This window comes from Marmota monax, unplaced genomic scaffold (assembly GCF_021218885.2).
Source record: "Marmota monax isolate L192 unplaced genomic scaffold, Marmota_monax_Labrador192_F-V1.1 WCK01_AAM20220418_F8-fsc00035, whole genome shotgun sequence".
In the NCBI taxonomy this organism is placed as follows: Eukaryota; Metazoa; Chordata; class Mammalia; order Rodentia; family Sciuridae; genus Marmota; species Marmota monax.
This window is the reverse complement of record NW_026691961.1, coordinates 15,304,618-15,317,056: the sequence shown is the minus strand read 5'-3', so window position 1 is coordinate 15,317,056 and position 12,439 is coordinate 15,304,618. Positions and strand designations below refer to the sequence as shown.

The 12,439-nt window shown below is 40.3% G+C and overlaps 1 protein-coding gene across 13 annotated transcripts in view; it reads right to left on the bottom strand.

The window, feature by feature from the left end:
* The window catches only part of Atf7ip2 (activating transcription factor 7 interacting protein 2), a 47,587-nt gene extending 35,861 nt beyond the window's left edge, over window positions 1-11,726 (bottom strand). For 9 of the 13 annotated variants that reach the window (XR_009226913.1, XM_058579847.1, XM_046445354.2 and 6 more), the window contains exon 1: window positions 11,594-11,687. The gene's annotated coding sequence lies outside the window, so the exon portion shown is untranslated. Of the gene's footprint in view, window positions 1-11,593 lie in introns of all 13 variants that reach the window. The other 4 variants (XM_058579869.1, XM_058579867.1, XM_058579839.1 and 1 more) reach the window with 4 other exon arrangements.
* Window positions 11,727-12,439: the final 713 nt, after the last annotated feature.

Here is a 12,439-nt window from a genome sequence, read left to right as displayed (position 1 = left end):
CCAGCTACTTGGGAGGGTGAGTAGGCAGATGCAATATTAAAGGCCAAACTCAGCAATTTCTCAAAAAGAAAATAAAAAGGGTTGAGGATGTGGCTCAGTTATAGAGAGTTTGCTTAGCATGTTTGAGTCCCAGGATTCAATCCTCAGTAACATTGGAAGATAAAGAACAAAGAACTATGTTAAATTTGTAAAACAATTTAGGAGTATTATATTTTTATTTCAATTAACATTTTGCTATTTGTGGGCTGGGGATATAGCTCAGTTGGTAGAGTGTTTGCCTTGTGTGCACAAGGCCCTGGGTTCGGTCCCCAGCAACATATACACATACACAAATACACACATACACAAACACATACAAAAAAATTTCGCTATTTGTGAATTTTATCATTAATTGCCTTTGTTTATTTTTTGACCCAAGAATGCATTGTTTTTAACTTGTAACATCGTGTTATAAAATAGATCTTGAAATTCCCATTCTCTCTCTTTGAGACAGTGTCGAGCTGTTTCCCAGACTAGTCTCAAACTAAGTAAATTCCTGCCTTAGCCTCCAAAGAGACACTGGGACTACAGATGCTTGGCACTGTACCTAGCCTTTGAACTTATTCCTCCTAAGTTTAATGATATATCTTCTCACCCACATCATCCACTTTGTCCTCTCCCACAACCCCTCTTAACCTTCTCTTTGCTTTTGAGTTAAACATTTTTAGAGTCCATATGTAAGCTAGATCGTACAGTATTTGTATACATATAGCGTATTTCACTTAACACAAGGTCCTATTGGCTCATCCATGTTGTCACAAATAATAAGATTTCCTTCTGTTTTTTTAAGACAGTGGTATATGTATTCATATGTATATTTATATTGCATTAAATTTATGTTGATATGTTCTGTGTAATAAATATATACACTAACACATCCCCCAAATTTTCTTTCTTTCTCTATTTTCTTACTAGTAACTTAGCACTGAACCTAATGGTTCTCTACCACAGAGCTGTATTTCCAGCCCTTTTTATTTTCTGAAACAGGGTCTAAATAGATTGCCAGCACTGGCCTCAAACTTGTGACCTTCCTGCCCCAGCCTCCTGAGTAGCTGAAGTACAGCATGCACCACCACTGCTGGCTCAGGCTTCCTTTATCCACTCATCTACTGATGGACACTTACGCTGATTCCACATCTTGTCTATTGTTATGCTGCAATGAACACAAAAGTATAGTTATTTCTTTTTCACATCAGGATTTCACATCCTTTGGATGTATAGCAATTAGTGGAATTATAGGGTTAATATAGTAGTAGTTCTACTTTTGATTTTTTTGAGGAAATTTCGTATTTCTTTCTATGATGGCTAAACCAATTTACAGTCCTATCAGTGCTGTTCAGGGTTCCATGTTGTAAATACCCTGCCCAAGTTCATCCTTTATCATTTTGATAATACCCAAAATAAAAGGTATGGGTGATATCCCATTGTGATTTTCCTTTCTTACCCTCATGACTAGTGATGTTGAGGGCTTTTCATAGACCTACTGTTATTTATATGTCTTCTTTGAAAAGATGTCTATTCAAGTCCCTTAGTCATTTTTTATTCAGGTTATTTGGGTTTTCTGTTCTCTCAACTGAGTTTTTTCAGTTCCTTATAAATTTTTGGAATAATAAATGTTAAAATTATTGTCCAAAGTGATCTCCTGAATCAATGCGGCCTTTCAAAACTTCCAATGACATTTTTTCACAGAAGTCTTTTTAAAAATCCTAAATACTCAAAGGCATCCTAAACAAAAACAAAGCCAAAGGCATCACACTAATTCCAAAACATACAACAAAGCCATAGTAATCAACAGTATGGCACTGCAGTAAAGAACAGACAAACAGACCAATGAAATGGAATAGAAAACCCCCAAATAAATCCACACATGGACAGTAAACAACAAATTTGACAAGTAGGCAATAACACACAATGGACAAAGTGCAATCTCTTCACTAAGCATTGGTAAAAATAGACAATCCACAAACAGAATTATGCTATCTTCTCATACCACACACATACATCAATTTATCAGTTTACCATACACATACATCAACTGTCAAGTGTGATGGCACATCCCTGTAATCCCTGCTACTTGTGAGGCGAAAGCAGGAGAATCACAAGTTCAAGGTTGGCGTGGGAAAGTCATGGAGACCTTATCTCAAAAACCAGAAAGGAGGGGCTGGGGATGTGGCTCAAGCTGTAGAGCGCTTGCCTGCCATGCGTGCGGCCAGGGTTCGATCCTCAGCACCACATACAAACAAAGATGTTGTGTCCGCCGAAAACTAAAAAATAAATATTAAAAAATTAAAAAAAAAAAAAAACCCAGAAAGGAGCAACCATAGCTCAGTGGTAAAGAGCCTCTGATGTCAATCCAGTACAGAGAGGGATGGGGAGGAAAAAAACAAGAAACCTTAAATGTTAAGACCTCAAGCTGTAAAACTACTAGAAAAAAGTGGAGGAGGACTCCATGGCATTAGTCTGAGCAATGATTTTTTTATACGATCCCAAACACAGGCAACAAAACCACAAATAGACAAAGGCATGACATCAATCAAAATGCTTCAACAAAGCAAACAACCAACAGAGTGATGTGACAAGCTATGAAATGGGAAAAAATATTCAAAACCACGTATCTGATAAGGAGTTAATGTTCAGCACATAAGGGAATATAGTTATCTTAATACTCTCTAGTCTGCTGATCTTAAACATGGTGTGTCATTCATTTTTTAAAAATTTTAGCTGAGGGCAGTGGCGTGCACCTGTAATCACAGCAGCTCAGGAGGCTGAAGCAGGAGGATGGAGAGTTCAAAGCCAGCTCAACACTGGGTTCGATTCTCAGCACCACATATAAATAAGGATCCATTGACAACCAGAAATAAAAACAAAATCATTGTTGGATTACTATAAGTAGAATGCTACTAATATATGCAATAATGATAGATTTTTGTACACTGATTTTCTTGACCTACAACTTACCTTTCTTACTTTTGAGTGTTTATCATCATGAAGACATACAAGATCTGGTATTTAAAAAATGTTTTGTGGCTTCATGGTTCATTACATTAGGAGATTCTTGAATGTGAAACTAACCTTGCATTCTTGGGATAAACTTGATGGGATGGCAAGTAGTCCTTAATTTTTAAATACTTATTTTCATGCATTATGATTATACATAAGAGTGGGATTCATGTCATATTCATTCATGCACATAATTGGCTCAATCTGCTTTCCCTGTACCTTCCCTTTACCCACCCCCCGACTCCCTCTCCCTGATCCGCTTACTCCACTGATCTCCCTGTTATTATTAACCAGTACATGTTATACATACATGTGCGTGTGTGTGTCTGTGTGTGACATCTGTACGTGAACACAGCATCATTTGCTAGATTGCATTCCCCAGTACTTCCCCATGCCCTTCCTCCTCCTTCCCTCGTGATTCCCCCCTTCCATTACTCTGTTGGTCTTCTCTGCTATTTTTCATGATACCCACTTTTTGTTTATTCCTGATTTTCTCTCTTGAGCTTCTGCAAATGAGAAAAAAACATTCACCCTGACTTCCTGAGTCTGGTTTATTATTTAGCATGATATTCTCCAGTTCTACCCATGTATCAGCAAATGATAATTTCACTCTTCTTTAAGGCTGAGTAAAACTTCCGCTTGTGTGTATCATATTTACTTTATCCATTTGTTGGTTGAGAAGCACACAGGCTGGTTCCATAACCTGGCTATTGAATTGTGCTGCTAAAAATATTGGTATCCATACATGTATCACTATAAAATGCAGATTTTAGTTCTTTATCTAAGATACCAAGAGTGGGATAACCAGGTTATATGGTAGTTCCATACCTACTCTTTTGAATTTGTGAAGAACCAGAATCTCTAAATTTATGGTAGCACTCATCAATTAAGCCTAACTGATTTGGGCTTTTGTGTCTTAATCCAATCTCATCACTTTCTATAGGCCTGCTCAATTCATATTTTCTTTATCATCCTTGTGTGTCTGGGGGTAGTTTACTGGGGATTAAACCCAGCATGCTCTACCACTGAGCCATATCCACAGTCATTTTTAAGACAGGGCATGACTGTGTTGCCCAGGCTGGCCTCAAAACTTGTGATACTCCTACCTCAGCCTCAAATAGCTGGAACTACAAGCAATGCCATCATGCCTGGCTCACATGTTCTTTTGCAGTCAGTTTGGGTAGCTTGTGTATTTTTAGGATTTGTCTGTTTCACTAATCTAATGGCCTGGCATATAACTGCATCATTTCGTATTATTCCTTTTTTATATATATTTATTTTTTAGTTGTAGTTGGATACAATATCTTTTTTTTTTTTTTTTTATAAACTGTTCAGAATTCCTTCAACTTTAATTGTGGGGGTAATATCAGGTAGTCACTAGGATACAATACAGTTCCTGGGAGTAATAACAATGCTGCTGTTTTGGTAAAGTGGACTTGATAAAGAGTTATTTTATTTTTTTATTTGGAACAAGCTGTCAAAAGTTGCCAAGGGGGGCTGGGATGTGGCTCAAGCGGTAGCGCGCTCGCCTGGCATGCGTGCGGCCCGGGTTCGATCCTCAGCACCACATACAAACAAAGATGTTGTGTCCGCCAAATACTAAAAAATAAATATTGAAAAGTTCAAAAAAAAAAAAAAAAAAAAAAGTTGCCAAGGTTTTTCTCATTCCTCGATTGTTTCTTTTTTGCCAGTTTCTTGCCCTTCAAAAAGTGGATACAATATCTTTAATTAATTAATTTATTTTTATGTGGTGCTGAGGATCGAACCCAGGGCCTTGTCCGTGCTAGGCGAACGCTCTACCTGAGCCACAACCCCAGCCCCTTGTATTATTCCTTTGTCAACAATTCTAAGAACTAGAAAATCAGTAGCAACGTCTTCTCATTTTTTCATTTTAGTAATTTAAATCTACTCTCCCTAATGATTTCTTGATCAGTATAGCTAAAGGTTTATTTTGTTGATCTTTCTCAAACACAGCTTTAAGTTTCCTTTATTTTTCCTATTTTCTATTTTATTGTTTTGTTCTAATCTTTGATTTTTTTTCTTTGTGCTGCTGAGTCAAGGATGTTTTCTCTCCTATTTCTGAATTATAGGTTAAAAATAGGTCTTAATTTGAGATTTTTCTTCTTTTGTAATGTAGGCATTTGTCACTGTAAATTTCCTAAGGATTGTCACATTGCACCCCTGAGTCTTTTGTGTCTTCATCCTCATTCATCTCATAGTATTCTCTAATTCCCCTAGGGATTTAAGTCTGTAAATTTCTACACATTTGTCAATTTCTCAAATTCCTTTTGGCACTATTTTATAAATCCATTCCATTGTGGTCAAATAATGCACTTTATTTTTTTCACTGTATTCTTTTCAAATTTCTTGGTTTCATGGCCTAGCATGGCTATAATGGAGAAAATTCTGTGTATTCTTGAAAAGAATGTGTATTTTACTGTTAAAGGCGTTGAGTGCTCAAAAGATGTCACTTGATTCTAGTTGGTTCAGTGTTGTTCAATTCTTCTCTTTTCTTGCTGATAGATTTAGATTTCCATTCCACTACAAAAATGTTAAATTGTGTATTTCTCCCTTAAATTCCACCAACAGCTGCTTTATATATATTGTGGTGCTCTTATTAGGTGCATACATTATCATGACACTTTCCTGAAGAACATTCTTATTATAAAAGGTCCCTCTTTATGTCACTAGAAATACTTTTTAAAATCTACTTTAATATTAGTACAGCCTTTCTAGCTTTCTAATGGTCGCTGATAACACATCTTTGTCACTTTACTTACAATTTTTGTAACTCTGAATCTAAAATGGGTTTCCTTTAGACAGTATATAGTTGGATGCCATTTTTTCCTCCAGTATGACAATTTCTTCTATTTGACTGGATTGTTTAATTCATTTATATTTGACATTATTGATAACTGCATTCATGTCTTCTAGTGTACTTTTCTTAAAATACAGTACTAGGAATTAAACCCAGGGGCACTTTGCCACTGAGCCACATCTCTTCATAATTTTTATTTTGAGATAAGATCACACTAAGTTGCTGAGGCCGGCCTTAAACTTGTGACCCTCCTACTTTGGTTTCCGGAGTTACTGAGTTTAGAAGCGTGTGCTATAGTGCCTGGCTTCGACTCGTTTTACTTTTAGTTTAACATGCCTCACTGAGTTCTTTTTCTTTCACTGCTGTTTAACTTTAAAACTTTATATACATGTAATGTGATCAAATGTAATCAGGGCTTTTTGTATTAATCACATCTTCAACAAATACATTAAATTCACTTATTAAACAAATGAATTATATATGTCGAAAACCATGACGTTTTCTTGCCAATCCTCCCATTCATTTTTTTCTTGTCATATTGCATTAGAACCTCCAATCTGATATGATTATCCCTCTCTCATTGCCAACCATAGACAAGATATATGGTTTTCATTGTTCTGCTACACTTTTTGCTTGTCTTTCTCTAGATGGTTTGTATTAATGAATTATCCTTCTATTTCTAGCTAAGAATTTATCATAAATGCAGGTTCAATTTTATCAGATGCTTTTCCATATCTACTGAGATGGATCCATAGATTTCACTTCTTCACTAATTTGTATTATACTGATTAATATATTAAAATATTAATTCTAGTTAATTTCTGGTATAAACCTCACTTGATCATAATGTCTTTGATTTGCTAATATTTTGTTTAGAATTTTTATATAATGCTAACAAGAGAGATGGATCTATACAACAGTCCCTTTCTTGTCCCTGGTCCAGTAAGTTTAAATGGAAAATTCCATAAATTAACCACACCTGGCAATAATCTACCTTTTTCCTAATTTTTAAAAGTAAAAGCTAAAAAAAAAAAAAAAAAAAACCAACTAATCTAACCACATAAGGTATTGTTAAGATACAGGACCTGCATTAATAGGGAGTCAACAAAATGACAAAGCTCCTTTTAGGGGTCAACTTGTGCCAGGGGACATTCATGAGTATGACCTACTCCTATTCTCATGAGCACAGGCTATTTCTTTCTACACTATGTGTGGTCCATAGAATTGTAGCATTGGTGTCACCTGAGCACTAGCAGAATTGTTCCTTTTCTGCTAAATTTTATCAATGTAATAGTATTAAATTAATTAGTATAAAATGCTCATAACAAAATGAAGCATTTGTAAGCTGGGCATGGTCACACATGTCTGTAATCCCAGCATCTCAGGAGTCTGAGGCTAGAGGATTGCAAGTTCAAGGCCAGCTTCAGCAACTTAGTGAGGACCTAAGCAACTCAGTGAGAGCCTGTCTCCAAATAAAATACAAAAAAAGGATGGGGATGTGGCTCAGTGCCACTGGGTTCAACCCAGCTACTAAAAAATAAACAAAGCATTTGTTTGCTAGCATAACCTTAATGCCTAATGGCAATCACTTTCAATTAATTTTAACAACTTATTTTTTAAATCTGATTTAAATATGTTCACATTCAAATTTCTTGAGTTAAAAATTTACCTACTTCTAAATACAGCCAGTTCTCCATATCTGTAGGTTCTATATCCATAGTTTCAACCAATCATGGATGGAAAATAATTGCACATGTGCAGAATGTAAGCAGTCCTTCTTCTGCCACAGTCCCTTAGTATAACAACTATTTACATAGCACTTATATAGTATTAGATAAGACATCTAGAGGTGATTTAAAGCATACAGGAAGATGTGTGTAAGTTATATGCAAATACTTCACCATGTTTATTTAAAGGACTTGAGCATTTGCAGATTTGAGTATTTGTGTGGGAGTCTGATAACCAAACTACCACCAAAACTATGGAACTAATCCAATGACAAATTGATGATTTAGTTCTTTTCTATACTCCACATGCCTGTTACAGCTCATCACACTTTCAGATGCATCCATACTTATTACGGTAAATTATTTTTTATAAAACCAGACAATATCATGATTGCATTTTATTTCTTACATAATATTTCATTTTTCCTAGAACTGACCAAATCTTCCTTTTCTTCTAAACTGATCAGAACTGTCACATATTAACACGTCCCCCTATGCTACACTCCTTTAATGGTCAAGTTTAAGACCCTTCAAAAATGTCTTCCCCAAGAGGACTACTTCCTTATCTAAATTTCCTGTTACAAATGCATTTTTATTCGCAAGCTTTCAGGGCAGAGATGTGTCTTTATATCCTCAGTGAAAAACATTTCACAATGATTTTGGGGGTGGGGTGGATTCTAGGGATTGAACCCAGGGGTGCTTTACCACTGAGCTATATCCCAGGTGCTTTAAGACAGAATCTTGCCAAGTTGCTGAGGCTGACCTAAATTTGTAATCCCAGATACAGGAGTATCTGGGATTACAGGTGTATACTATAGCACTAGGCTCACAAAGTATTAAAATGATGTTTAATAAATATTTACTTATAAAAATGAACCTGTAGAAAACCACCTAGAGTTATTTATTTTTTCCTTCCTCCCACCCCACCCGAGTACTGGTGATTGAACCCAGGGCCTCTCCTTAATAAAGAATACCAGAACAGGCCTTAGCAACTTGTCATTTTTATCACATAAGATTTTTCATGGGCTGGGGATGTGGCTCAAGCCTGGCATGCATGCGGCCAGGGTTCAATCCTCAGCACCACATACAAACAAAGATGCTGTGTCCGCCGAAAACTAAAAAATAAAATATTAAAATTCAAAAAAAAAAAAAAGATTTTTCACATCAACAGCACCATACACAGTAGAGCCTCATAAATATATTAATAGAAATTGCCACACTTAAAAAAGTGCCTGTATATAATTAATGGTTAAATTTAGTATAAATGCTTGATCAGAAATTCAAAAATCAAAGTTATCTCTAATTATCTCCCCTCACTCTTAAGAATTCATTCTCTCTAGATATCACCTGATGACAATCTGTCCAACCAAGGCTGAAACATGCAGTACAGCATACCTGTAATCCCAAAGCCTCAAGAGGCTAAGGCAGGGTGATTGAAAGTTCAAGACCGGCTGAGCAATGTTGTGACACCCCGTTTCAAAAGTAAATGGGGGATGGGGACGTAGAGCACCCTGGGTTCAATACCTAGTACACACACACACACACACACACACACACACGGAGGAAGAGAGAGGGAATGAGATTGAAGAATTTGGATCTTAATATTTTATATTATTCAACCTTGTGAGAACTAATCTAATACACACTTAAAGTTAGAAAGTTCTTTTATTTTAACTATCCATTATATTAAAAGTTTATTACATCAAATGATATACATCTGAAGGGCTGGATATGTAACTTCGTGACAAAGCACTTGCCTAACACATGCAAGGCCCCAGGTTTGATCCCCAGCACTGCCTCCCTCTACCCCCAAAAAAGAGAGAAACAAACTACAATACATGCAGAAAGACAAAAAGATCACATGATAGTTCCATGCCAAACTTCATAATATTAATAAGAAAATATAGTAGAATTGAAGGTTGAGATGAAGCAGAGTGTCAATAAGGTAAGCCGAGCAAAAATTTCAAGATTACACCAAGACTCTAGCAGGACAATCTTGAATTTAAAGTACAAGGGGCTGGGGTTGTGGCTCAGTTGCAGAGCACTTGCCTGGCATGTGTGAGGCACTGAGTTCGATCTCAGCACCACATATAAATTTTAAAAAATAATAAGAAAGGTACATCAACTAAAAAACATTTAAAGAAAAAAAATTTAAAGTACACACATCATTTGCAGCTAAGCACTGCTCATGAATTTCACTGAGGCAAAAGTCAATCTTAGGATTATATCTGAATATTATCTGCAAATGAGACTCGGGGTTAAGTAGATTAATTTGATTAACTTTGGATACAACACTTCTAAAAGGATCTGAGGAATAAACAAGCTAAGATGAAAGGCATACTTCACAAAAGCTGATCAGTTTAATTAGTCTTTCATTCACAATAGCTTTCCTGTTATTTATACTTATCTTTATATTTTCACCACCGGTTTTGCAAACATTTATGTTGTAGGTCATTTACCAGCTACAAGTAGATGTGCAAAAATCATGAGCATAGTCTTAGCCAATTTTGTCTCATTGTCCCAGATGTTGAACACTTATAAAAACTTAACAATGGCATAAGATTACATAATATATAATAGTTACATTATGCTATAATAATCATAAGCTTATGTATAAAAACTCTATAGATTATGATTTCCAAGTTATTTACTTGGGCACTGGGGATTGAACCCAAGGGCATTTTACCCCAGAATACACATCTCCAGCCTGCAGGCTCCCCACTCCCACCCTTTTTTTTCAACCAGGAATTGAACTCAGGAGTGCTTAACCACTGAGGTACATGACCAGCCCTTTTTAACTTTTTTGAGACTGGGTCTCACTAAATTGCTGAGGCTGGCTTTTAACTCGGCCATCCTCCTGCCTCAGTCTCCTGAGCCCTTGGGATTATAGGTGAGTCATCGCGCCTAGCCTGCCCTGTTTTTTAAACTGTTTTTGAGACAGGTTTTTGCCACGTTGCCTAGACTGCCCGGGAACTTGAATCCTGCCTCAGCCTCCAAAATCGCTGGAATTACAGGAGTGAGCCATCATGCCATGCCCAGCTCCAACCTATTTGAATGCACCAATTGTCCATTTTGTTGAAATATCAACATAATCGAAAGTTTGGAGTTAACACATTAAGTTCTGATTTAGAATAAGTCCATTAAATTGCTAGGACAATTTGTATATAAATCATTTAATAAAATCGTCTTTTTCTTGATATTAACAATACCAAAAAATTTTTTTTTCCACCATGGAGCCACATACCCAGACTTTTTGTTCATTTTTAAGATTCCGAGACAGAGGTGCTACATGGCTCGGGGCCTCGCCCTACTGTCGAGGCTGCCCTGCAGTGGGATCCTCCTGCCTCCGCCTCCGGAGCACCTGGGATCACACACACACCTGCAGGGAGTGAAACCACAACTCGTGTCGTCTTACGGAGTGAGAAGGCGCGCCCTCCACGTCGGCACCACTGGGCCGCCTGGGAGTTTTCTGAAGGAAGACGGAGCGCCGTCGTGGGCCTGGGGCAGACCCATTCTTGGGCTCGCCTCCCAGGACTGGCCGGGCCGCCGGGAACCGAGTCGGGTCGCTCCGTGATCCACAAAAACGCACGTGCGCGCCAGGGCTCGCCGCGTCCCCGCGTCCCGGCGGCGGAGCTCGGCAGCGGCCCCTCGGCCTGTGCTCCAGGTGCTCCGGTCACCTCCGGCCTCCACGCACCCCGTAACCACGTACCGACAGCGGGAGGGCCCGGCGCGGCCAGCGGCGACCACACGAGCCCGAGGTGGCCGGGATGCGCGGATGACTCGCAAAGCACTCGGACGGGCCCCGCGCTCCTGCCCACTGCCCGCGTCCCCGCGTCCGGCTCGCAGGCGGTGCGGACCCGCCGGGCCCCCGCGGACACCTTTCTGCCCCAGCGGCCCCGCCGCCACCGCCCGTTGCTCCGGTCTCGCGACTGGTACCTCCGCGGGGCCCGGGAAGCCGCTGCCGCGCCAACCGCCACCCGCGCGGGCCTCTCGCTCGGGCGCCACGTACCTAGAGCGGCGCAGCGTCCCCGCGGACCTCCGGCTCAGCCCCTCTGCGACCGCAACCGCCGAGCGGAATGACCCGGACGCGGCGGCTGGCGGGGGGCATCTCCTGTGCCCGCCCACGCCTGACTCCTGGCCAATGGCAGCGCGAGCGGGCGGCGGCTCCGCCAATCAGAGGCGGCCGGGCGAGGTGGGCGGGGTGGAAGAGTCGCGGCGGGAACTGGAAGTGGGCTGCCGGGCGCCCTGGCTCGCCGGCCAGAACGCCGCTTCCCGGGCCCCCGCGGGCTCGGCGCCAGGCCCGGGCCGCTGCGCAGCGTCCCCAGCGCCGCTGGCCCACCCCGGTCCAACAGCCGCGGCCGCGCAAACCAGCGCTGTGCAGATTAGAAGGCTTTAAGCTTCGCTCTAAAATATCGATTTCCTAAAGGCGCAGGGTGGCGCAGGCCTGTGATCCCAGGCACCCGGGAGGCTGAGGGAGAAGGATCTCAAGTTCGAGGCCAGCCTCAGCGATTTAATTTAGCAAGACCCTGTCTCAGAATAGACATAAGAAGGGCAGCCATGGAGCTCAGTGGCCAAGCGCGTGACTGGGGTGCAACTCCCAGCATGCCAACAAGCAAAAAATGTAGGAATGTCATTTGTCTCGCTTACTGCCCCTCCCTGTGACTCAAGAGAGTGACCTACGGCCTGCATCAGGGAGCACCAGGTGGGTAAGAAGGCTCCCCCAACAGAGGGAACCAACGTGGCAGGGGCTTTTCATCTCCCTGTGCATGAAGATGCTGTATGTTTTCAGGTTTCGCAGTCAGGCGGGATTCCCTTGGACCTTCTGGAAGAGTGCAGTGTGTGCTGGAGCAGACTG